Here is a 22,258-nt window from a genome sequence, read left to right on the forward strand (position 1 = left end):
TGTTATCTACTCAAAAAAAATAAAAGGAAAAAAAATTTTAAATCCTTAAATGGAAGTATTCTATTTTAAATACCTACAGAGATACACTTTCCATACTGATTCAGTATTGGTAGGTTTTACTTCGAAAATATTTGTGATATCGTTATTTAAGTACTAGCTGTATATTCAGAACCGTGCTAGGTGTTGTGGGGTTATAATAATAAAGATAAAAGTAAGCAGAGTAAGAAAAGGATTAAGACTGGCTGAAAAGATAAGTGAGGAATGGGACAGATAATTTGAACAAAGGCACAGAGATGGGTGTGGTCTTATTTGTAGGGAACAGAAATAAAATCAAATTGATAGGAACAGGTTTCATATTGGAGTATAATGGGAGATAAGTTTGAATAGGCACAGAAAAATAATGAAAGTTTTCAAACATTAGGTTGTGGATTTGTGTTTCACTATAAGAGTTATCAGTTTGGACTACTTCCTACATCGTCACGGATGATTTTTTAAATCTCCGCATAAGCTATAATAAATAAATTTAAAAATTCACTGCTTATGATAGTAAAAATATATCTGCCAGAGTATTAAAAGCAAGTTGTATTATTTTGTAGTCTTTACTATGTGCACATGCATAAACTGTATTTATCACTGTACATTTACTTACAATAAGCCTACAGTGAGAAAAGGTATTACTTGTCAAATAAGAAAGTCAATGTTTCACAACATCAAATGTTCAAAGTCAATACACATGATGAAGATGATGATAAAAGGATCTGGGGCTTAAGTTTGCAATGTGTATAGCATTTTAAAGTAATTCCATTGTAGAAAATTGGAAAATAAAGATAAGCATAAAGAAAAATAGTTTCATTTTATAATCATGTCACCCACTGTTTTGTGATTTGTGTCACACTTTGACTTTATCTTTTATAAAAAAAAAAAAAAAAAAAAACTTTTATTTAAGTGTGTTTTTCCAGGATCTATCAGCTCCAAGTCAAGTAGTTGTTTCAATCTAATTGTGGAGGGCGCAGCTCAGTGGCTCATGTGGGGATCGTACCGGCAAACTTATTGTTAAGAGCACTGCGCTTTAACCAACTGAGCTATCCAGCTGCCCCTGAATTTATCTCTTTATGTTTCCAGGTCACTATGTATTTTCTTTCTTATAAAAATGAGACCATATTGATTTGCTTTTTTTTCTTTTTTCTTTTTTTAGATATAATTGACAGATAACATTATATTAGTTTCAGGTGTATAGCGTAATGGCTTAATATTTGTAATATTGCAAAATGATTACCATAATAAGATTAGTTAACACATCTATCACATCACGTAGTTAGTTTTCTGTGTTGAGAACTTATAAAATCTATTCTCTTAGAAACTTTCAAATTTCCATACAGTACTTTAACTATAGTGACCATGCTGTATATTACATATTGTTTTGTGTAAAACCATGTAACCATATTGTTTTACAGCATTTTCCATTTCATATATTATGAATATATTTCTGTGTCAAAAGTATACTTATAGCTTCATAGTATTCCATTATGGATGGATTTGTTAGGGTTAAATGAGACTGTGTGCTTGTATGTGAGGTACATAGTATGTCCTCAAATAATGATAGTGGTTATTACTGTTACAATGTGCTTAACTGTTTTCCTATTGATGGAATATTAGGTTGTTCCCAGGGGTGGGGGAATTAATGTTTTACTTTATTGTAATCATAATAGACATTAACTCTTTTTATTAGCTAGGAAACATTTTTCTTAGATGATTGTTCTTTCTTTTTATTTGCTTCAGATGTTGAAATATAGAAGTTTTATGTTTTCACTAATCAAATCTCTCAGTCTCATCCTTTGTGATTTCTAGGCTTAGAAATCTAATTTCTCACTATGATATCATAATAAATCTTGATACATGATAAATATCAGTATAATAAATATTTAATTCTGTTTCTCTCTTAATTTTTATATGGTTTGATGTGAGTGGGCATGTAAATGTATTTAGGTATAAATATTTAATCTTTTCTCTGGAATTTATTTCTAGTGTTTAATATAAGTTTTTTATTAGCTGTTACTTTTTAAATTGTCGATCATTATTTTAGTATCATTAAGTGAATAATTTCTTCTTCCCTTTATTGTTTTATGATGCCTCAATTGTCATATAATAATTCTTACAGATAATAAAGTGTTTTGGAACTGCCACCAAATAGCTTCTCATTCTTGTGCCAGCCCTACATTTTAAATCATTAAATTAGTCAAACAATATTTTTGACTGCCTGCTGTGTAGGAGGGCACCACAATAGTTTCTGTGATTTCAGTAACAGGCAAAGCAGAAAAACATAGTCCTTCATGTATCTTATAATTTAATAGGGAAGACAAGCATTAATCAGTTGATGATACAAATTATATAGCTTAGTGAATTGTTAAGAAGAAGATGAATAAGGTTCTATGAGAGCTTTCAGCAAAGGGCTGAGGGGGTCAGGGAAGCAGTGCTTGAAATGAGATCTAAAAAATGAAGGGGGTTTAACTAGGCAAAAGTAAAAGATAGGATGAGTGGTATTACTGGCAGAGGGAACATAAGTATTTAAAGGTTGATCAGTGTTGCTGGAGCATAGCGTCTTGGAAGAGAACAGTGCAAGGTAAAGCTGGAGAGATGGGCAGAGATATTTACAATATGGATTTTTTTTAATTCTAAAGGAAATTTATTGACAAGAGTATATACATAACATACAAACAAGTCTTAAAAATAGTAATAAAATGATCACCCATGAACCCACCACTCTGCTAAATATACTTAATATCACCAGTACCTGTGACACACCTGAGGGCCCTGCCCTGATCTTGCCCCCTCTTTCTCTGCCAGAATAATCTGAAGTTGGACTAACAATGTCCTTGATAGCTTCCCAAAGAAAGCATGTATCACTGAGAAATATAATTTTGGTTTTGAAATATATATTATCATAAAACATGCATTTTTGTATATGAAATTTCTATAAATATCTTTATACCACATTCTTCCGACCTGATTTTTAAACTCATTGTATTTTGTGGCTCACCCATGTTGATACAGACAGGTGAAGTTCACTCACTTTCACTACATTATAATATTATATGTCTGACTTTAATATAGCAATACTAGCTTATTTTTGGCTAGTTGACTAGTAGAATTTTATCTGTCTCTTGACTTTTAAAGTTTCTGCATATTATGCTCTGGCAAATCTTTTTTTAAAAGATTTTTATTAAAATATAGCTAATATACAATATTATATTAGTTTCAGGTGTACACCGTAGTTATTCAACATTTATATACCTAAAGAAGTGATCACTATGATAGTCCAGCAACCATCTGACACCGTACCACACAATCACAATATTATTGACTATGTTCCTCATGCTATACATTACATCCCCATGACTTATTTTATACCTGGAAATTTGGACCTCTTATTCGCCTTTACCTTACCCTTCCTTTTTTAATTTTTCAATTATAGTTGACATTCGGTATTATTTAATATTAATTTTAGGTGTACAACATAGTGGTTAGATATTTATATAATTTAAGAAGTAATCCCCCTCACTAGTCTAGTACACACCTGGCACTATACAGTTATTACCTATATTATTGACTATATTCCCTATGCTTTACTTTATATTCCCATGACTTATGTAACTACCAATTTATTCTTTTTAATGCCTTCACCTTTCTCACCTGGTCCCCGACCTTCCTCCCATCTATCACCCCAAAAAATCTAGTACCCATCTGACACCATACACAGTTATTACAGTATTACTGAGTATATTCCTTATGCTATACCCTACATCACCATGAGTAGTGTGAAACAACCAATTTGTACTTTTTAATCCCTTCCCCTTTTCATCCACCCCCTCAACCCTCCTCCCATCAAATGTTCTCTGTATCTATGAGTTTGTTTCTGTTTTGTTTGTTTATTTTGTTCTTTAGATTCCACATATAAGTGAAATCACATTGCATCTGTCTTTCTTTGTCTGACATACTTAACTCAGCACAATACCTTCAAAGCCTATCCATGCCACTGCAGATGGCAAGAACCCATTCCCTTCCCTGGCTGAGCAATATTCCATTGTATATATGTACCACCTACTCTTTATCCATTCTTCCCTTGACGGACACCCAGGTTGCCCCACATCTTGGCCATTGTAAACAATGCTGCAATAAGCATATGGATGCACACATCCCCTTGAAGTAGCGTTTTAGGTTTCTTTGGATAAATACCCAGAAGTGCGATTACTGGGTCTTTCTTTGTCTCTTGTTATAGCCTTTGTTTTAAAGCCTATTTTATCTGGTATAAGTATTGCTACTCCAACTTTTTGTTTGTTTGTTTGTTTGTTTCCATTTTCATGAAATATCTTTTTTCCATCTCTTTATTTTCAGTCTTTGTGTGTCTTTTGATCTGAAGTGAGTCTCTTGTAGGTCTTGTTTTCTTATCCATTCAGGCAGTGCATCTTTTGATTGGAGTAATTAATCTATTTACATTTAAAGTAATTGTTGATAGATATGTAATTATTGCCATTTTATGATTCGTATTTTTTTTTTCATCTTAAAGAAGTCCCTCTAAGATTCCTTGTAATACTGTTTTAGTGATGATGAACTCCTTTAGCTTTTTTTTTGTTTGGGAAGCTCTTTATCTGTCCTTTGATTCTAAATGATAACCTTGCTGGGTAGAGTAATCTTGGTTGTAGGTCCTTGCTTTTCATCACTTTGAATATTTTGTGCCCATCCGTTTGTATTTTTGTATTTTTTTGAGTTTATTGGGGTGACAGTGGTTAGTAAAGTTACACTGGTTTCAGGTGTACAATTCTATAATACATCATCTATATATCATATTGTTTGTTCACCACCCAGAGTCAGTTCTCCTTCCATCACCATATATTTGATCTCTTTTACCCTCATCTACCTCCTCTATCCACTGTTACCCTCTGGTAACTACTAAACTTTGTCTTTGTCTATGAGTTTTATAGGTGCCCCCTTGTAAGTAATTAACTGCTTTGAAGATTCTCTCTTTGTCTTTAACCTTTGGCATATTGATTATGATATGTCTTGGTGTGGGCCTCCTTGGGTTCATCTTGTTTGGGACTCTCCATGCTTCCTGGGCTTAAATATCCATTTCGTTTGCCAGGTTAGGGACATTTTCTGTCACTATTTCTTGAAATAGGTTTTCAGTTCCTTGCTCTCCGTCTTCTCCTTCTGGTACCCCTATGATGTGAATGTTGGTCTGCTTGGTATACTGGAGGCCCCTTAAACTTATCCTCATTTTTATGGATTCTTTTTGCTGTTCTGTTTGGGTGTTTTCTGCTACTTTGTCTTCTAAATCACTGATTCAATCTTCTGCTTCGTTCAATTACTGTTGATTCCCTGTAATGTATTCTTCATTTCAGTTATTATATTATTCATTTCTGACTGGTTCTTTTTTTATGTTTTCCATCTCCATTTTTATGTTTCTTATCTTTTTGTTGAAGTTCTCCCTGAGTTCACTGAGCATTTTTATAACCAATGTTTGGAACTCTGCATCTTGTAGATTTCTTGTCTCCATTTTGTTTAGTTGTTTTTCTGGAGCTTTGTTCTGTTCTTTCATTTGGGACATGTTTCTTTGTCTCCCCATTTTGCCTGCCTCTATGTGTTTGTTTCTATGTATTAAGTAGGGCTGCTATGTCTCCCAGTCTTAGTAGAGTGACCTTATATAGTAGGTGTGCTGTGGGGCTCAGTGGCATAGTCTCCCTTGTCACCTGAAGGTGGGTGCTCCAAATGTATCTTTGGTGTGGGTTGTGTGTGTGCCCTCCTGTTGTAGTTGAGCCTTGGTTGTTGTTTGCACATCAGTGGGAGATAATGATCCTTGGCTGATTGGTTGGGAGGACTGACTGTGACTATAGTGGAGGACGTTGTGCAGGGGCTGACCCTTTGGAGCAGGATTCACTTTGTCAGGGCTCTGGTACCTTTCCGGTGTGCCCTTTGGGTGTGTCTTCCCTGGAGTCAGCTGGGTGTTGCTCTGGCTGGGTCCAGAGCTGGAGACCAGGCATGCAATCCCGGGGTCTCCTAGGAGGGTCCCCACTGCAAGCCAAGTTCAGCCATAGCCTGTGCCCTGCCCAGAGCCACATGGCATGAGTCATAAAGCAATCTGCAGATGGCCACTGGCCACACTGGTCTTGGAAGTGCCTCAAGAGGCCAAGCTGCAAACCAAGCTCGCTATTGCTAGTGCTGGGCTTGGGGCTGCTCAGCCAGAGGTATGGGACACACCAAAGCCAGATTCTGCTTGTTTGGATGTTGTGGACCTTTGAGAGATTTTTGGAAAGTCCCCAACATGAGTCATGACAGGCTGTTTATGCGGAAAAGCCACTGGAAATGGTTTGGATGTTCCTAAAAGTTGGGTATGGTGGCGTCTCAAGGAATCAGGGTGAATGAACAGTGTTAGCCAGGTTAATGGAGACTCAGATATGGTGGCCACCTGTGTTTGCACGCTGGAAGTGAGGAGGGCTCAACCAAGAAACAATGGCTTCTGCCAGCTCCTCCATTTGGGAGAAAGCTGCTCCTTCAGCTCTCGCTCTTAAGCCAGACAACTCAGTTCCTCCTTGTATGTATGTCCTTGGCGCCTTTCAAAGTGCTGCCCCACAGCTGGAGCTCAGAGTAGCGAGTCTGTAAATTTGTGTGCAGTTCCCTTAAGATGAGCGCCTGAGACTACAGCCACTCTTGTCTCACTCAGCTACAATCTTTGCTGGTGTTTACAGCCAGAATTTATGGGAATTTCTCTCCCTGGCACTGGAACCCTGGGATGGGGAGTCTAGTGTCAGACTGGACCACCTTGCTTCTCCGGAGGTGGGGGGCCTCCACAGCTGAGATATCCCTCCCGATTTTTAATGGTCACATGTGGGTGTGGTACAAGCCTGTTCCATGTCTCCGTCCCTCCTACCAGTTTCAGGTGGCTTCTTCTGTATGTCCTTCAGTGTAGGGCTTCTGTTCAGCTAGACTTCAGCCTATTCTCAATGATCGTTATTCTGTAATTTACTTGTAATTTTGATGTGGTCATGAAAGGAGATAAGCACAGCATTTACCTACTCTGCCATCTTGACCAGATCTCTATCATGTTGATTTTTATACTCAGAGAAATATAAAACCACGAAGGGCCTTAGCAAAGAGTTGACATGATTATATTTGCACTCTAATGCAGAGAAGTGATTGAAGGATTCCAGAGAGGAGGCAAGGAAAGCAATTAGGCAAGTTGGTGCTGACTTCTGGCAGGAGACCATAGTTTCTACACTTAAGGTCCTCTCTACAGAGCTGCTTGAGTGTCTTTACAGCATGGTAACTACCTTTTTTTAGAGCAAGTGATCCAAAAGTCAAGGCAGAAACTGCAATGTCTTTTATGACTTTGGAAATCACACACTGTCACTTGTTCAATATTTTATTGATCACTCAAGTGAGCCCTGATTCAATGTAGGAGGGGATTCATGGGAGGCGAGAATCATTGGGGCCGTCTTGTAAGATGGCTACCACAAACTAAACCCTGTGGAACTCCAACATTTCATTGCTGGGTAATGTATTATGGGGGTGCAAAGGAAATTGAGAACCAGTATAGGGAAAGAGGAAAACTAAAAAGTTGTGAGGAGAAGTCCAGCAGAAGGTAAGAAAGTTTCAAGAAATCTACAAAAACAGCATGTTAGAGGAGAATTGAAAAATATCCTGTGGATTTAGTAATATGGATTAATGGCCAAAAGCTCTTTCTTCATAATATGATTTAATATTTATTTTGACTCACCTCCTCTTATAACCTTTTTGAAAAGCTTTTTCCATATTTTCTTTGATCTTTCTTATGAATTTATGGATGTTTTCATAATGCTCCCCTAAAATTCTACTGATATTTTGATTGGAATTCTGTTAAGTTTATTATTTTGTTTGAGAAACAGATATTTTTACAAAGATTAGGCTTCTCTTTAAGAAACCTAGCATATATCTCTGAGTGTGTAAATTTTCACTTAAATCACCTAAAGCTTGGCAATTTAAGAAATGATGATATCAATATATGTCATATATGGTTATTATGTTTGTTGTTGCTATTATCAATGGGATCTCTTCCCCACCCCCAGCATAGTATTTTTATCTAGAAATATATTACTTTTTATCCTTCATTTTATGCGTAAGGAAACAGGTCCAGAGAACATAGGTGACTTGGCTATGGTTACAGAGCAGAAGAGTTGGTAATTGTAGATCTTGGAAGGCCAAATTTTATTGTGCTGCATTAATAAGAAATCAAGTTGCTCACCCTTTCAAACCTTTTTAAAATTAATACTGCCTTAAATATCACTGTCTTTGTGTCAGATTTCAAAGTAGTAATATACATTTCAAAGCACATCTTCAGTTTTTAGCATTGTTGTTTTCATAGTGTCATGTCTTGAGGAACTGCTTCTCATCTCCATTCAATTCTCTCAAGACCTGATTCCTACCAGACAGGAACTATTTCTTCTTTGAGGTCTAAATAGACTTAACAACGTATTGCACTGAATAAATATTTAATGAAGATTGAATATTTCCTCTGTGGTGGATCAATTATTCTTGTTGATTATCTAAGGAAAGCTTTTTTTAATGTCATATAGTAGGTTAAGAAATTTGTTTTCCTGAATATCGTTATTAGTGCCAAAGTTTGTTTCAGTGATATAACAATTCATTAGGTTTTTTCCAGTTGTCTATTTTTCCTGATTTATACATGCAGTTTGAATTTTTATGTTATCTCAAATACAAATCTGAAATTCATTGACCTAGTAGCATGCAATAAAGTAATTTGCTGTGAGGGTAAGGTTTTTCTAGAATTTGTGGTCTTGGAACTTTGAAAAATGGAAAATATTTGTTAATGAGGTATAGGAATGTTAGTGGTGCATTTTTTAATGGGAGAAATGTAATTTTTATTGATAAATATTTCCAAAAACATAAATCAGTGTTTCCTTTTCATTAACAAAAAATCTGTATTTCTTGTACTTTTAGCTTTCAGACGTATATTTAATTTTATTCTTTTAGACTTTTTTTTTAACTGCAAGATTAAATGAAATTTACATTTTCCTGTGGAATCTCTAAATTGATGGGGTTAGTGAAATAGTTGAAAAATTTCAACTTGTAAAACTGCAGTCACTTTAGTGGAATCATTTAGTGCAAGTTGTTAGTTGTTGCATTCAGATAGAATTTATCAAAAGTCAATTAGAAAAACAAGCTTCTCTAATTTAAATGAAAATAGAAAACAATGAACAGGTAGGGAAAAATGTAGCATATATTTTTCATTCTTTTTCAACACTATTAAACACATGAACATAATTTTGAAATAGAGAGTTCATGCCTTTTGTCAAAATATTCTCCATTGTTAAGGAATAATTTCTTTGTGTTTTACGTTTGACAACTTCTGGCACCTTTTTTTATTTAAAAAACTGTTGACATTGTTTGGTGTTTATTTTACTACAGGAAAATTGTGTGTGTGTGATGACAGTTATAGTACATATTTGATAAGAAGGGTAGAATAAATCAGTTGAGTCATAGTGTTATGATATCTGTTTTTAAGGTCTCTTTGACCCAGGAGTCTGTGACCTGTGAAATCTCCACTTTTTTGGATTTGTTAAGATACTTTACAGTGCAAGGATTTAAATTTAGATGCACACCCCTGCAGGAGGTTGCCTGATGTGGCCCAAAGTGTAAAGCATATATCAAGGTATGAATTGGAAAAAGTTTAAGAATTTCTGACAACAATTAACATGTGAGAAGACAGAGGCTAAATAAAGTTAGGAAGTTTCTTTTCTTCTTCAATTTATAACAAAGAGAACCTGAAATTTAACCTGGTATTTCCAACGGTCTGATTACTCAGCAGCATTCCATTTTGTGAAGACATTGCCAAGAAAATGTACCCAAATTTTGAGTTACAAATTGTTCTTGCATCCGATTTGAAGGGGCATATGAGTTGCTTATAAGGTATTGCAGATCCAAAGCTGCACAAATGTTGAGACTTGGGGGAGGTTTCCAGTCAGTGAAGGGAAGCTTTCTAGACTTTACAGCTCTGTCCAGAGGCCAAATGGGAGATAAATCACCGCTGGCCACCTCTCTTATTATTGAAATGGTTCAGCCCTGGGGTTTAACTGAAGGACTTATATAGGGTTTTGAAGTGCAAATAGGATGGTGAAGGGTAAACCCTTTTAGGGTTTCATTTTGATGGATTTTTTTCCTGTGTGGATTTCTGGCACTGACTGTGATCTGGAAGGGGCCCTTAAAAAAGAAAAGTTGTTTTGTTTTTGATCAATCAGGCAATAAGAACTTTCCACAGGGGTGTACTTTTCCTGCATGCGTATCGATCCTATTGTGTTTAAAAGTAGGTCATTTAATTGGGTCTTCTTTGAGCCTTGTCATTCCAAAGTCACGACTCTTTCTTGATATTAGTGCCAAAGTTTGAGAGTGTTGAAGGATGTGGTACTTTTGGATCAGGAGTTTTGGCAGGTTACTTAGAATCAGTGTGTTAAAGTTGTCTAGCTAAAGATCAAGTCCATATTAGAACAAGTCCTTTATATATTGATAAACATTCTATAATTATTTAATCTTTTTCCCATTGAGTTATGTAATTGTACATATTCATTTAATTATTTTGTATGAATTCTGTCTTGCCAGCATTAAAATAAAAACCAGAAAATTCTGAGATTGTGTAATATTTGTACACTCTTATTTGTACAAATACACTGAAGTATTTGAGGAAATAAAGGAGACATGAAAATGTTAAGAAAGAGATATGTTGATTTATCAAGTTGAAAATTTTTTTGCTGCACAAATAATTCAAACACAGGAGATAAAATCTTTTAAATTTTATTTTTTAGAAAAATGGGGAACAGATGAGTCATTAGTGACTACAAAGAAAAATAATTATAACGTAAAGGCATTTTTGTGCAAAATTTTAAAGAAAAATTTAAATATTTGTATTAAAGAAATGCCATTGTAAATACTTAACGTTTCTTCTTAGAAATACGGTTGACAGAACTCTTCTTCAGCATTTGGCTTTTTATTTTAGATTTAACCGATACTTGTATCATTTACCCTGCTTGAAAATGATAATGTATGTAACTGCAGCACAGATTTTCCTCTGTGGTGCTCACTATCTTTTATAAAAACGAATTGTTAATCTCCATAATTGACATCGATCACACAATATTCTTAATTGCCTTCCAACTCAGTTTTTGTTTTTCTGTTCTTCAAAACTTTCCCTTCACTGTATTTATCTAAATGTTAAAGTTAAAATTAAATGAAATGTTAGAGTTTAAATTTTCCTATTGCTGCATGAAGATTTTAAATAAGATACTTAAAGAAAGCAAGAACAAAAAAACTGTAGATAGCATCAAGCAGAGGCCTTTCCATCTACAGCGTCCCTGTCATTAGTTTGTTGCTGGAAGATGTTAAAATGACCTTTCCTTTGTTAGAAAAAAGATCTGTAGTCCTTCCCAGAATCCTCTTTTTAACTGTCTTTTGAACCTAAGTTGAGGTTGTCTGATGAATGAATGGTGAGCTTTTTTATGAGCTACACATATTGTTGACTTTGTGTCACACGTTGCTTTTTAATTTCTAATGTGTTTTTAATTTGCGAAGCATGCATATGCCTTTCACAGCAGACTTGAGTCAGCATTTCTGAGTCCAGAAATCCCTGTATGCAAACAAGATGGATCAGGTTTAAGAATGCTGTAGCATAAACCTTAGATTAACTGAAACACACATGTGAATGAATTTCACTTTCAATATTATTAAATAAAAAAAGATACTTGAGAAAGGCTTTTTTTCCCAAGAACTTCTCTCTCCTCCTGGCAAGTGAATTGCCCCAATATAAAAGCATTGAGAGTGGGGGTTGGGGGTTGTGAGCCACAGAGTGAAAAGGCAATCCACAAATAATCACTCTTTTCTGCCTTTGATTGTGTCAGATTTTTTTGTGTGTGTGTGTGGCAATTGTTTTCTTTTTTGCTTAGAAGAGGTTTATGGTCCAATGTCTGTCAAGTCAGCCTGTCTTAAGGTTGCAGTTGTATTTCTCTCTGGAGTTCCTAGAGGTGATGTTATCTTTTGTTCACTCAGCAGTGTGGTGGTTCCTGAGAGCATCTGTCACTTTAGGCATTACAAGATGGATGGGTCTCCAGTGAACTGCTGGTTGAAGCAAATGGTGAAAATAAGAAAAGACAAGGGGTTTCAGGGTCTGCAGAGAGGACAGACAACAAGGAAATACTGTTTGTTAGAAATCAAGAGTAAGCTGAGCAATAGAGTAAGAGAGAGCAAAGATGGATCATATGTCATTTTATAAACAACTTGGAAACAGTCTTTTGGTGGCTATCGTGATCTGAGGGGGACATCTGCATCATGGTAAACAATTCTGTGCTTTGAATTTGCAAAGTGTGTTTGGACGTTGACGTAAAAGTCTGGGAAAAGTGTTGGAAAATTACAATGACATGGAATGTTTTATGTGAAGGTGTTGCTGTTTGGAGAATTAGTAGTCTTTTAAAATGTAAAGATTTAAAAATGTTTTAATCTTTAAATTTTTCTTTATATTTTCTTTTTTTTCCTTCCTCTTTTTTTCCTTGTGAGCAACTGTAGATATTAAAATGTTTGAAAAGTTTGGCCACATAACTAACATCCTTATTATTAATATTTATACTGAAGCTTCTTTGATGTTTTTGCAGGGGAATTCTGAAAATTTTATTCCATGCCATAGGGAGGCTGGGGTCAGATTTTAAGTTATTTTAAGTACCCTTCTACTTAATTTAATGAGCTCTTTGATGAAAAAAAATATATATAATTGTTTTGATCTGTCAGAACAAGGAAGATATTTTCTGTTATATTTAGAAATTCATTTTGTTGGTGAAAGTCAAATTTGTAAATCCTGACTGGTACAGAGTCCCCCCTATGTAAGACAAGGAACAGGAAGGAACTTGGCTAGAGAGTAGGAATGGGGAAGCGGTTGCGGCCAGGGGGAGGGAGTCAGTGTAGTTGAAAAAAAATGATTTTGTCAAACTTTTTGGCATTCGTCTATGAAAAAGACCATAGGTTGAAAGGCAAAGAAATTAAGATGATTAGAAGCTTTAAACTATACAAATGGTAGAGTATCTTCCTTCTCTATGGGTGTAAATAATAGATGAAAGAGTAAGAGTGACAACAAAGGATCAGGTCGTTTAAGAGAATGTGTGCAGCCTGAATAGGGGTCTGTGGCCCAGGGCCAAAGGTCTTAGCTTTGAGTGTAATTAGAAGAAAATACAAAAATGTCATTACTAGCAGGTGAAGTATGCAGCACGTGGCTAAAAATTAGCAATTTTAGACTCTGAAGCTATTGGAATTGGATTACTGACCTTTTTTAAAAATCATTAAGGTCCTTGTGGAGTCATATAGTTTCATGGGCAGTAATGCAGTTTGACCTTGTTGACATATGGGGTAATCTTGGGTTTGGATGTAGGTAGCAAAATTCGTGACCTACAAAAAGATGTCTATTTGTGTGTGGGTGGGTGGGAATTGCATGAGTTTGAAAATCTGGGTGTTGCATTTTTAATTATTCTTTAGCCAAAAGACATTCTTCTGTAAGAGAGGTAAGATCAAGATTTTTATTTCAAAAATCTAAAATGGTGCTTTTCTCTCTTTCCTATCTTCCAAGTTGGCATAAAAGGAGAGTAAAATGAAAACATTTTTTAGAAAAATAAGTTAATATTACTTTAAATATTTTAGTGCGGTAAATATGCATATTATAATTAGTATAGTCTTAGGAAAATCCTCTTTTGTTTTCTTTTTAGACACAGTAACAAAGGAATAGAAACACCTCCAAGTTATATATAAAAATCAGTGACCAAAGTTTTTATTTCATTTGATGCTTTATGACTATGTTTTCTATTTTTCCATGCAGTAATTTATATTGATTATAATCTACCTAGAGAACAGAATAATATGCACAATGTAATTTTCAACCAGTTATATAATTGTAATTATTTAATTTCTTCTAAGAATACACTGCTCCAAAAGGTAGGAAACAGTAGCTCTTTTTCTTCTTCCAGGCATTCTTTCTTGGAAATTATTAAAGCATTAGTTTCAAAAAGTAGAGAATAATTTTAATTAATATTAGTTGTGTCTTAAATTTTTGATAGTTCTTTGAGGAGATAAATTTTCGCCAAGTATCAGAGATTATAAAATACAAACTTTAGAACAGGAAAATTATCTTCTACTAATTTTATATCTAAAAGTAAAAAAAATAAAAAAGTCTGTTGTCTTTTAGCATTATGGTAACACCTGTCAAAAAGGCAGACTTGACAGATTTAGTCATTTTACACTTAGTGGGAAAAAATCTTAAGAACAACAGAAATTATTTTTGAGTATATATAATTAGGAGTGATTATTTTGTGAGTATTTAAGAAGGAGGAATATCTGTATTTGCCAGTTATGATATGTACAGAGTTGTGTAAGACTTTGAAAATTCATTTCTAATTGTAATTTCTGTAGAATTGTAGGTATTTAGATTATTGTATTCTGGAATAGAATGCATTTGGAAATTAACTCATCTTGATGTACATATTTTTATTTTTTATGTTTTTACAGGTGCAAAAATCCTTTAAACAAGTAAAATCTAGGCAACAAGCTCTCTGAAGTGTTGACATCCCAACTTAATCATGAACGTGATTCAAAAATGTTAATAAATAAACCAAGGTATTGTACAATTATAATATGCCCCCCAAATTTTTCAAGATTAAATTTGTTTTATGAAGTTATATTTAGAATTTAAATAAAGCTACTATAGTTAGTCCTTAAACTGATTAACCAGATATTTCTATGAACTCTCCTTCCATTTCCTCCCCTCTGCTTTCTTCTCCCTTCCCCCATCCTCTCTACCAAAAGAAAAGGAAAAAAAAAAAGAAAAAGAAAAAAGTATTCATCAATAAGTTTTTTTCCTGTAACAGCCTCTGTATTATATTTCTTATGTACCTAAATTAAGACAATAAGAATTCTGATTTTGATTCCCCTTTGTTGATTCTGGTTTTATCTCTCAAATTGTCTAATAAGAGATTATTATTAATTATTATATTCTTGTCCTCTTCAGAAAACTCCAACCATATCTAATGACCGCATATATTTAAAATCTTTATCATACTGCACTACCCTGAGATGTATGTTTTAAAATTTTTATAAAAAGTATTTTTTCTATTTTTAAAATGTGTGTAATTTAGAAAAGAGAAAAGGTGATACTGCTTTTCCACCCCACCCCCTGATGTCAAAGAAAATCAAAAGTTTGCTTAGAATTGAACACTTAAGGATACTGTTTTAGGTAGCTCTTGTCCGTTAGGGCATAACCCAAGATTGTCTCTCTTTTTGGAAGTTTCAATGTGTTTAAATAGCCTGGCATTTCCAAGAGAGGCCAAAGATCTTTTCCTCTTTTATGACCCGTCGTATCCTTTTGAGGCCAAAAAGAACAAGAGGGTCATTGCCACTTCAGCCTGGTCCCTGTTTGTTCCTTCATGGTGACCACGCAGATCCTGAAACCTAGTATTGGCTTAACATTTGGGCCTGTAACATCTGGAAAATGGTCCGAGAGGGAGCTAAGGAGACAAGAGAGAGAACTGTTGCGTTTTGTTACACCAGGTGCTAGGAGGAAGCAACATTCGCCTTTTTGATATGGGAGGCAAATTCTGTGGGCCCTGGAGTTAGGCTTCAACAATTGAAGAGGTCAAAGGACAGCTGAGAGGGGTCAGTGAGACACCATGGGGTGTATTTTGTTACTTAGTAAAAGGAGCAGCCTTCTAAAACCTTAAAGGATTCTCTTGAAAATCTGTGTTGTGAAAAGGTTTTATGAGTCTCACGGCAAAAAACTCCTGATTTATCTAAGGAATGCTTGCTTTTGTCTAATGGAAGGATAATCCTTACCAAATGTTGGCAAGTACTATAAGAGTCAATATAGGTCTGAAAGAACAGTTAGGATTTGAAGTATACTTTGCTTTCCAAAATGTTCATCATTTTCATGTCTGTCTCTCAGTGAAGAATTTTGCACTGTCGAGATATCACTTTTTTCTTTCCTCTGAGCACAAAGTAGGGGAGAGAGAGGAGTAAGGAATGAGCCTACATTAATTTAAAAATTATTCTAACAAGCTTTGGACTGACCCACAAACAGGATTCTAAACCTTTAAAAACATCAACACTTGTTAACTCTAAAAGTTATTAAATTTATTTTAACATATAAAGGGAATAAATGGTACATGAAGCGTAATGTTTCTGGATTACGGAAGATTTTTAAAAAAAATTTAGATGTATTTCATAGAAGTGGGTATCAGTTGATGGATAACCTTAAACCTTGTGTTTCTTCCTGAATGTGTTTCTTGCACATTTTGTAGAAATTTTGTAGAAGAAAATAAATGCTAAAGCCAAGAATAGAGAATTTAAAAAGCAAATATAATAAAGTATTTTCTTTTTGAGGAGTAGAGAAGGGGGGATATCTTCACGTTGTAAGAGCTCACTTTCCCATAGCCCATGACCTCAATATACCATTTACATGATTGTGGATACCTTTGAAAGGTGTTGGCCACTGGCTGCTAGGTAGTTAAAGGGGACTATTAGAGGAATTTGGCAGTATTTTGATGTTCAAATTTATACCCTATATACATGTGTGTATATATATATATATACATATATACATACACATATATATATGTGTGTGTATATATATATATACATATATATATACATATATACATATATATATACACACATGTATATATATACACACATGTATATATATATATATATATATATATACACACACACTAGAGTGTGTATTACAATATGTATTAGTATGGGGAAAAAGATAAAATGATGAAAAGTATACAATAGGCTTTGTTTAGCACTTCCTCACTAATTTATAAATTTACAATTTGTGAATTGTGTTTGTGATTTTTTAATTTCTTTTTAATAATTAGTCATTTTAAAGCAACATACTTAAATGTAAGGTGTAGTGTGCAGTGTGTTCTGTGTCTATTTTCTCAAGTTTAAAGTGCCTTTCAACAACTAATTTAGAAACCTAAGTGTAGTGACTGATAATTGCCTAGAGAAAACCCACAGCTGTTTAAGTAGCATTGAAATTGTGGCAAAACTGACAAATACAATTAGCAGTGTTAATAAGATAAGAAGTTGGAAAGACATTGGTAGATGACAGAGTGGAAAGATGAAGGTAGCAGGAGTAACAAAACCATATAAACACAGAATGTTCATAGTTTGCTTTGAATGTCCAGTGCTTTTTCTTTTAAGCTAAATCCCTCTTTTACTACTCTCTGAATTACCAGGAGAATGGATGTTTTGCAAGTTAAATAATTCAGATACATTTGTTCAGTCCCTAACACATCTGATTTTGAAAGATGACAGACAGCTGTTTAGCACTCCTATACAATCAGATTTTGCTGATTCTAAGGCACGGTTTTATTTGTAGTGCTTTTTAAAAGTCAATTTTAAATGTCCTTCCATTTGACTGTAATTACTGTGAGTAGGAATTCCTTTACCCCTCTTTATACTCTTATAATTCTTATTAGTCATACAAATACATTACAGAGGGGACCAAAGCCTTGTTTCTAGATTTAGTGAGTGACCCAGTATTACCAAAACCTGAAAAGTCTTTAATGTGTTATTACAAATTATATTTATCTGGTTAATGTGTATAGCCCACTTTCCAAACAACTTCTTAGGAAAATTAAATGGGGATAGGTAAATAAGAGAAATTCGATGAATAGTATATGAAAAAATATTTAGACATCTGTGCCGTTCTCATTATACTTTTAAAGTGTCCAGTGAAATTTGGAAAATTATTGTAATACCTTTTGAAATTCTACACTGCATTTGGGAAATTGGCTTTTGCCTCTAGTGTTTTATCCAGATTTTAATGATTGTTGTGATAAATCCCCATAAGTTTGTTCTCTGAAAACGGTAGAGACTGGGGACTTTCTGAGTATGGCAGCCCTGCTGGATGTGGTAAGCCACACTTTGGAAGCATTTCTCGTTATTTAATGTTTTCTGTTCTGGATTATTGACTCTTCTCCCTGTTGAAAAATTGGTCTCTGGTGACATGGTAGAGGTCACACGTTGCCTATTATTGTTTTACTTCTTTGATCTTACACAGGGATTGCCTCTGGTAATTATACTAGCTCCAGAGAGTCTTGATGAGATGTGTTTATTTTACAGAAGAATTTCTGGTATTCCAAGGAGGAAGAAAGTAAAGATTTCCAGTAGTCACACGTAATACTTTGTTATAAAGGAAAAGTAGCATTGTACTTTATCTTTTAATTATGACAGTTTTAATAATTATTATGAAATTAGCTGGCATATTATAGTAATTATTTCTATAACAATTTAAGATATATTGCATATCCATAAGTATATTGGTAAAAATGGTTAATTATAGAATTAAGCTATTAGGGCTAGGTTTTTATTTCACTACCAAAAATACTTTTGGCTTCAGAAACTGTCAAAAGGGATTCATCCAGATTTAAATGTACAGAAGTATTAAAAGAGGTTAGGATTTTTATTTTTTGATCTGTTTGCATTTTCTAAAGATTTTTAGCAAGGAGGATGGACATAAATGAAATAAAACACTTCTGTTTTGAATGCATGGTTAGCCTTGTGCTTTTTTGGAATGTGCTTGGGAGAAGATAATATCTCCTCAAACCCATTTAATGTATAATTGGATAAGACACAAAAAAGCTCAATGTGTTTATTGTTTTTAAATTCAATTCCCATTTTAATATTTTCTCCCAAGAACTCACAATCTAATAGAGGAGACAGACAAATACAAGACCCAACTCTTAATAGTGACAGATGTCAATTTAGGAATACATGATATGCGAAAGGAGCACAAATGAGAACTGTGAATATATGCTTGTTTTTAATTTTGGATGATAGACTCTACAAGAACTTGCAAGAACCATGTTTGATTTCTCTGTCTAGTAGTCACACATTATCACTCATCAGTGAATATTTTTAAGAGAAGAGGTGTGTAAGCAGTAATGCCTATAACAAGTAATTTTCTTACATGAAGTCAAAGAATCTGCTGGCTATAAGGGACAGTAATGTTTTGTATATATGATTGTAAAATTTCCTAATAAATGAATTACATATAATATCAAACAGCAGCTTTTGGAACTTTTACATTGAGAGTCATTTGTTCTTAGGACAGTGCCCCAGAATCTCCTGTGGTGCCCAACACACCAGGGAAGGAGTGTCTCCTGCTTTCCTTAGTATCCTCAGTGTAGCACAGTACTTTAAAAAAACTTACTATTATTTCTAACATTTTCTGCACATTTATTTTGTGTCAGGCACTATTCAAAAAAACTTGATATGTGTATAAAATCTCATGTGTCTCACAAAAACCTATGATATTAATTGTTTTACCCCATTTTACAGATGAAAGACCAAGTAACTTACCCAATATCATACAGGCGAGTGGGTCCAGGATTTGAATTAAGCTCATCTGACTCCAGAGCCTATGTATTTAACCTCTTCGATCTTAGGACTTCTATAAATGCTGCCTGACTGGGTGGATGATTGTTAGTTTGGAAAGTCGGTGACAATATCTGTAGAGAAAAGAGTAACAGAAGGCTGACAGTTGTCTTTTTAGTACTATGCCTGGTACATAGACAATAAATTGTGCCTTAAAAAAATAATCTGAAACCAAAAACAACTACACACACATACACCACACAAAATTTATCGTCTTCAGTCTCACCCTTTTTCTATTTCAAATAGTATGTTTTAGTGGAAAAAACATGGGCTTTTGCGTCTAAATTTGAATCCTAGTTCTATCGTTTACAAACCAGATAAGCTTGGCTTCTTGCAGAAACTAGATCACTTGCTGTATCCACCTGTCCCTCATTCTGAATCTGCTTATTTCCTTTTGGTTTCATTTACTTGTTCCTCTGTCCTGTAAATGGAAGTTAGCTCTAGAGGTTAGACTACCTTTATTACACCTATTGGCCGGAGTATTTCCTAGATGTTTCATGTTATCTCCCATGGGGAGGCACACAGTGTCTCATTGCCTCTCTATTAGTGACGCTAAACTTGATCAGAGAGTTCAGGAGGTGTTAGCTGATCCCTCCATTATAAAGTCCCCTATCAACTTTTTAATCTCATGGTATCATTTATTGTCATTGCCGAGATGAATTTTGCATTAAGGGTTTCAAAATGGTAATTTTGTAATTCTGTTGTTCTTCCTACATTTATTATAGCTAGAATTCTTCATTAAAAAAATAAAAACTCTTTCTCAATAACCAGGACTATTTGGTTACTTTGAAATACAGGAAGAACAGGATAAATGCTTCACTCTTAGAGTTCAATTAGGTGCATTTTGTTTTTGTTCTCCAAGAGGAATACTTTCCTTTTCTCCTAGAGCATCAAAATTAATGTGTGAGTTTTCACACTTTAAATATGCTTCAGTCATCGCATTTATTCTCTTTTATGTTCAATTTCTCTAATCTTTGGCCTGTGGGAACACTTCATGTTGATCCTATGTCTTCTGACATGACCCATTAGTCCTTGATAGCTTCTTTGCTTTCTGGCACAAGATGTTGAAGGCTCATCTTGGGTATTTCCTGCCCCAGACCTGGAATTGGCCATACCTTCAAGGAGCCTTGATGCTTCTCAGTGGGAATGGTATTAGTAAACCACAATCAGGGTATTAGGACGTACTTATTGTTATTGAATTGTCATTGTTTCTTGGATTTTTCAGTAGACAAAACTTGGAAATACAAATTTGAAACCTTTTTAAGAAATCAGTTATTACTTAAATAATATATATGTCCCCATCTATCTGCTTTGTAGCCTAACTTGCTGTTAAACCAGGCAACCCTAAAGTAGTGTCTTAGATACAGTTCTTTTTCTTTTAGCGTGTACATGATTTGTTTAATTAGTGTTTTTCTTGTTTTGTCACTAATTGTGATGATCCTTTTAAAAATACTTTTTCCCCCTTCTTCCGCCTCTTTCCTGCCCCCCTCCCCCACTCCGGTTCAAGCCGCTGTTTCTCAGTCTAGTTGTGCAGGACACAGCTCCCTACTCCCTGGCCCATGCTGGTATTATGAGCCTTGCGCTCCCCTGACTGAGGCAGTCGGTTGCCGGTCATCGGTCGGCCGCTCACAGCAGTTCAGGGCCGCTCACAGCAGCTCTCACCCGCTGCCGCCCGCTCACGATGACTGCCGGCCACTCACGATGGCTGCTGGCCACTCATGTTGGCTGCCAGCCACTCACCTGGCTGCTGGCCACTCAAGCTGGCCACCGGCCACTCATGGCAACTCACGGCAGCACACAGCAGCCCACGGCTGCTCACGCTGGCTGCCGGCCACTCACGCTGGCCACTGGCTGCTCCTGGCAGCTTACGGTAGTCCACGGCAGCTCATGGCAGCCCATGCCAACTCCAGCTGCTCACCGCAGCCCAGCTCCAGGGAGAGCCGTTGTTCACAATCTTAGCTGTAGAGGGGGCAGCTCACTGGCCCATGTGGGAATCGAACCAACCACCTGAGCCACAGGACCAGCCCTTAAAAATACTTTCTAAAAAATTAATGTTTATTTTCTTCAGAGAGTTCTTATTAAAAGTCAATGAAAATATTTATACTTGGTCAAAAGAGAAACTTGTTGAGGGATTACAGTTGGGTCAGTACAAATGTATCATAACTGGGGGAAATAATTTTGGAGTATTATGCTACAAAGTAGTAGTAGAAATTCCAACTGTTAATGAGAAGTTCTTAGTCAAAGCACTGGAATGAATTTTATTTTCCCGGGAATCCTGAAGAACCAGCAGGAAGGTGGGAGGGGTGGTAACTTTGCAAATTCAGTTGTTGTTACCACTTTTTTGACTAAGTCTGTTTTTTGAGGCTCCAAATTTTTTTTTCAGTCTTAGTTGCTGGGGGCGCAGCCCACCATCCCATGCGGGAATTGAACCGGCAATCTTGTTGTTGAGAGCTTGCGCTCTAACCAACTGAGTGATCCAGACACCCCCATAAGTCTGTTTTATAAACTACTTGTTCAAGGACAGCATTGAACTGTCAGTGGCAGGGACAGAACTCCATACTAAGCACTAAAGAAGTCTGAGGTCATTTTTTAAAATGAGCAGTTATGTTTTCATTTGGTATAGAGTTGGCCACTTCCTTTCACTCTACCAAGTCTGTTCATAGTTACTTCTTTTTGTCTCCATCTGAGTATTGCTAATGCTCTTGTAGGATTATGTATATCTTCTATGATGGTGAAACTTGATCACCCA

General features: G+C 35.2%; 1 protein-coding gene across 1 annotated transcript in view; it reads left to right on the forward strand.

Annotated features, from left to right (window-relative positions):
• The window catches only part of GREB1L (GREB1 like retinoic acid receptor coactivator), a 255,520-nt gene that overhangs the window by 111,342 nt on the left and 121,920 nt on the right, over positions 1 to 22,258 (forward strand). The window contains 1 exon segment of the mRNA XM_033087644.1: positions 14,578 to 14,685. The gene's annotated coding sequence lies outside the window, so the exon portion shown is untranslated.

The sequence above is a fragment of the Rhinolophus ferrumequinum genome, chromosome 19 (assembly GCF_004115265.2).
Source record: "Rhinolophus ferrumequinum isolate MPI-CBG mRhiFer1 chromosome 19, mRhiFer1_v1.p, whole genome shotgun sequence".
NCBI classification, from domain to species: Eukaryota; Metazoa; Chordata; class Mammalia; order Chiroptera; family Rhinolophidae; genus Rhinolophus; species Rhinolophus ferrumequinum.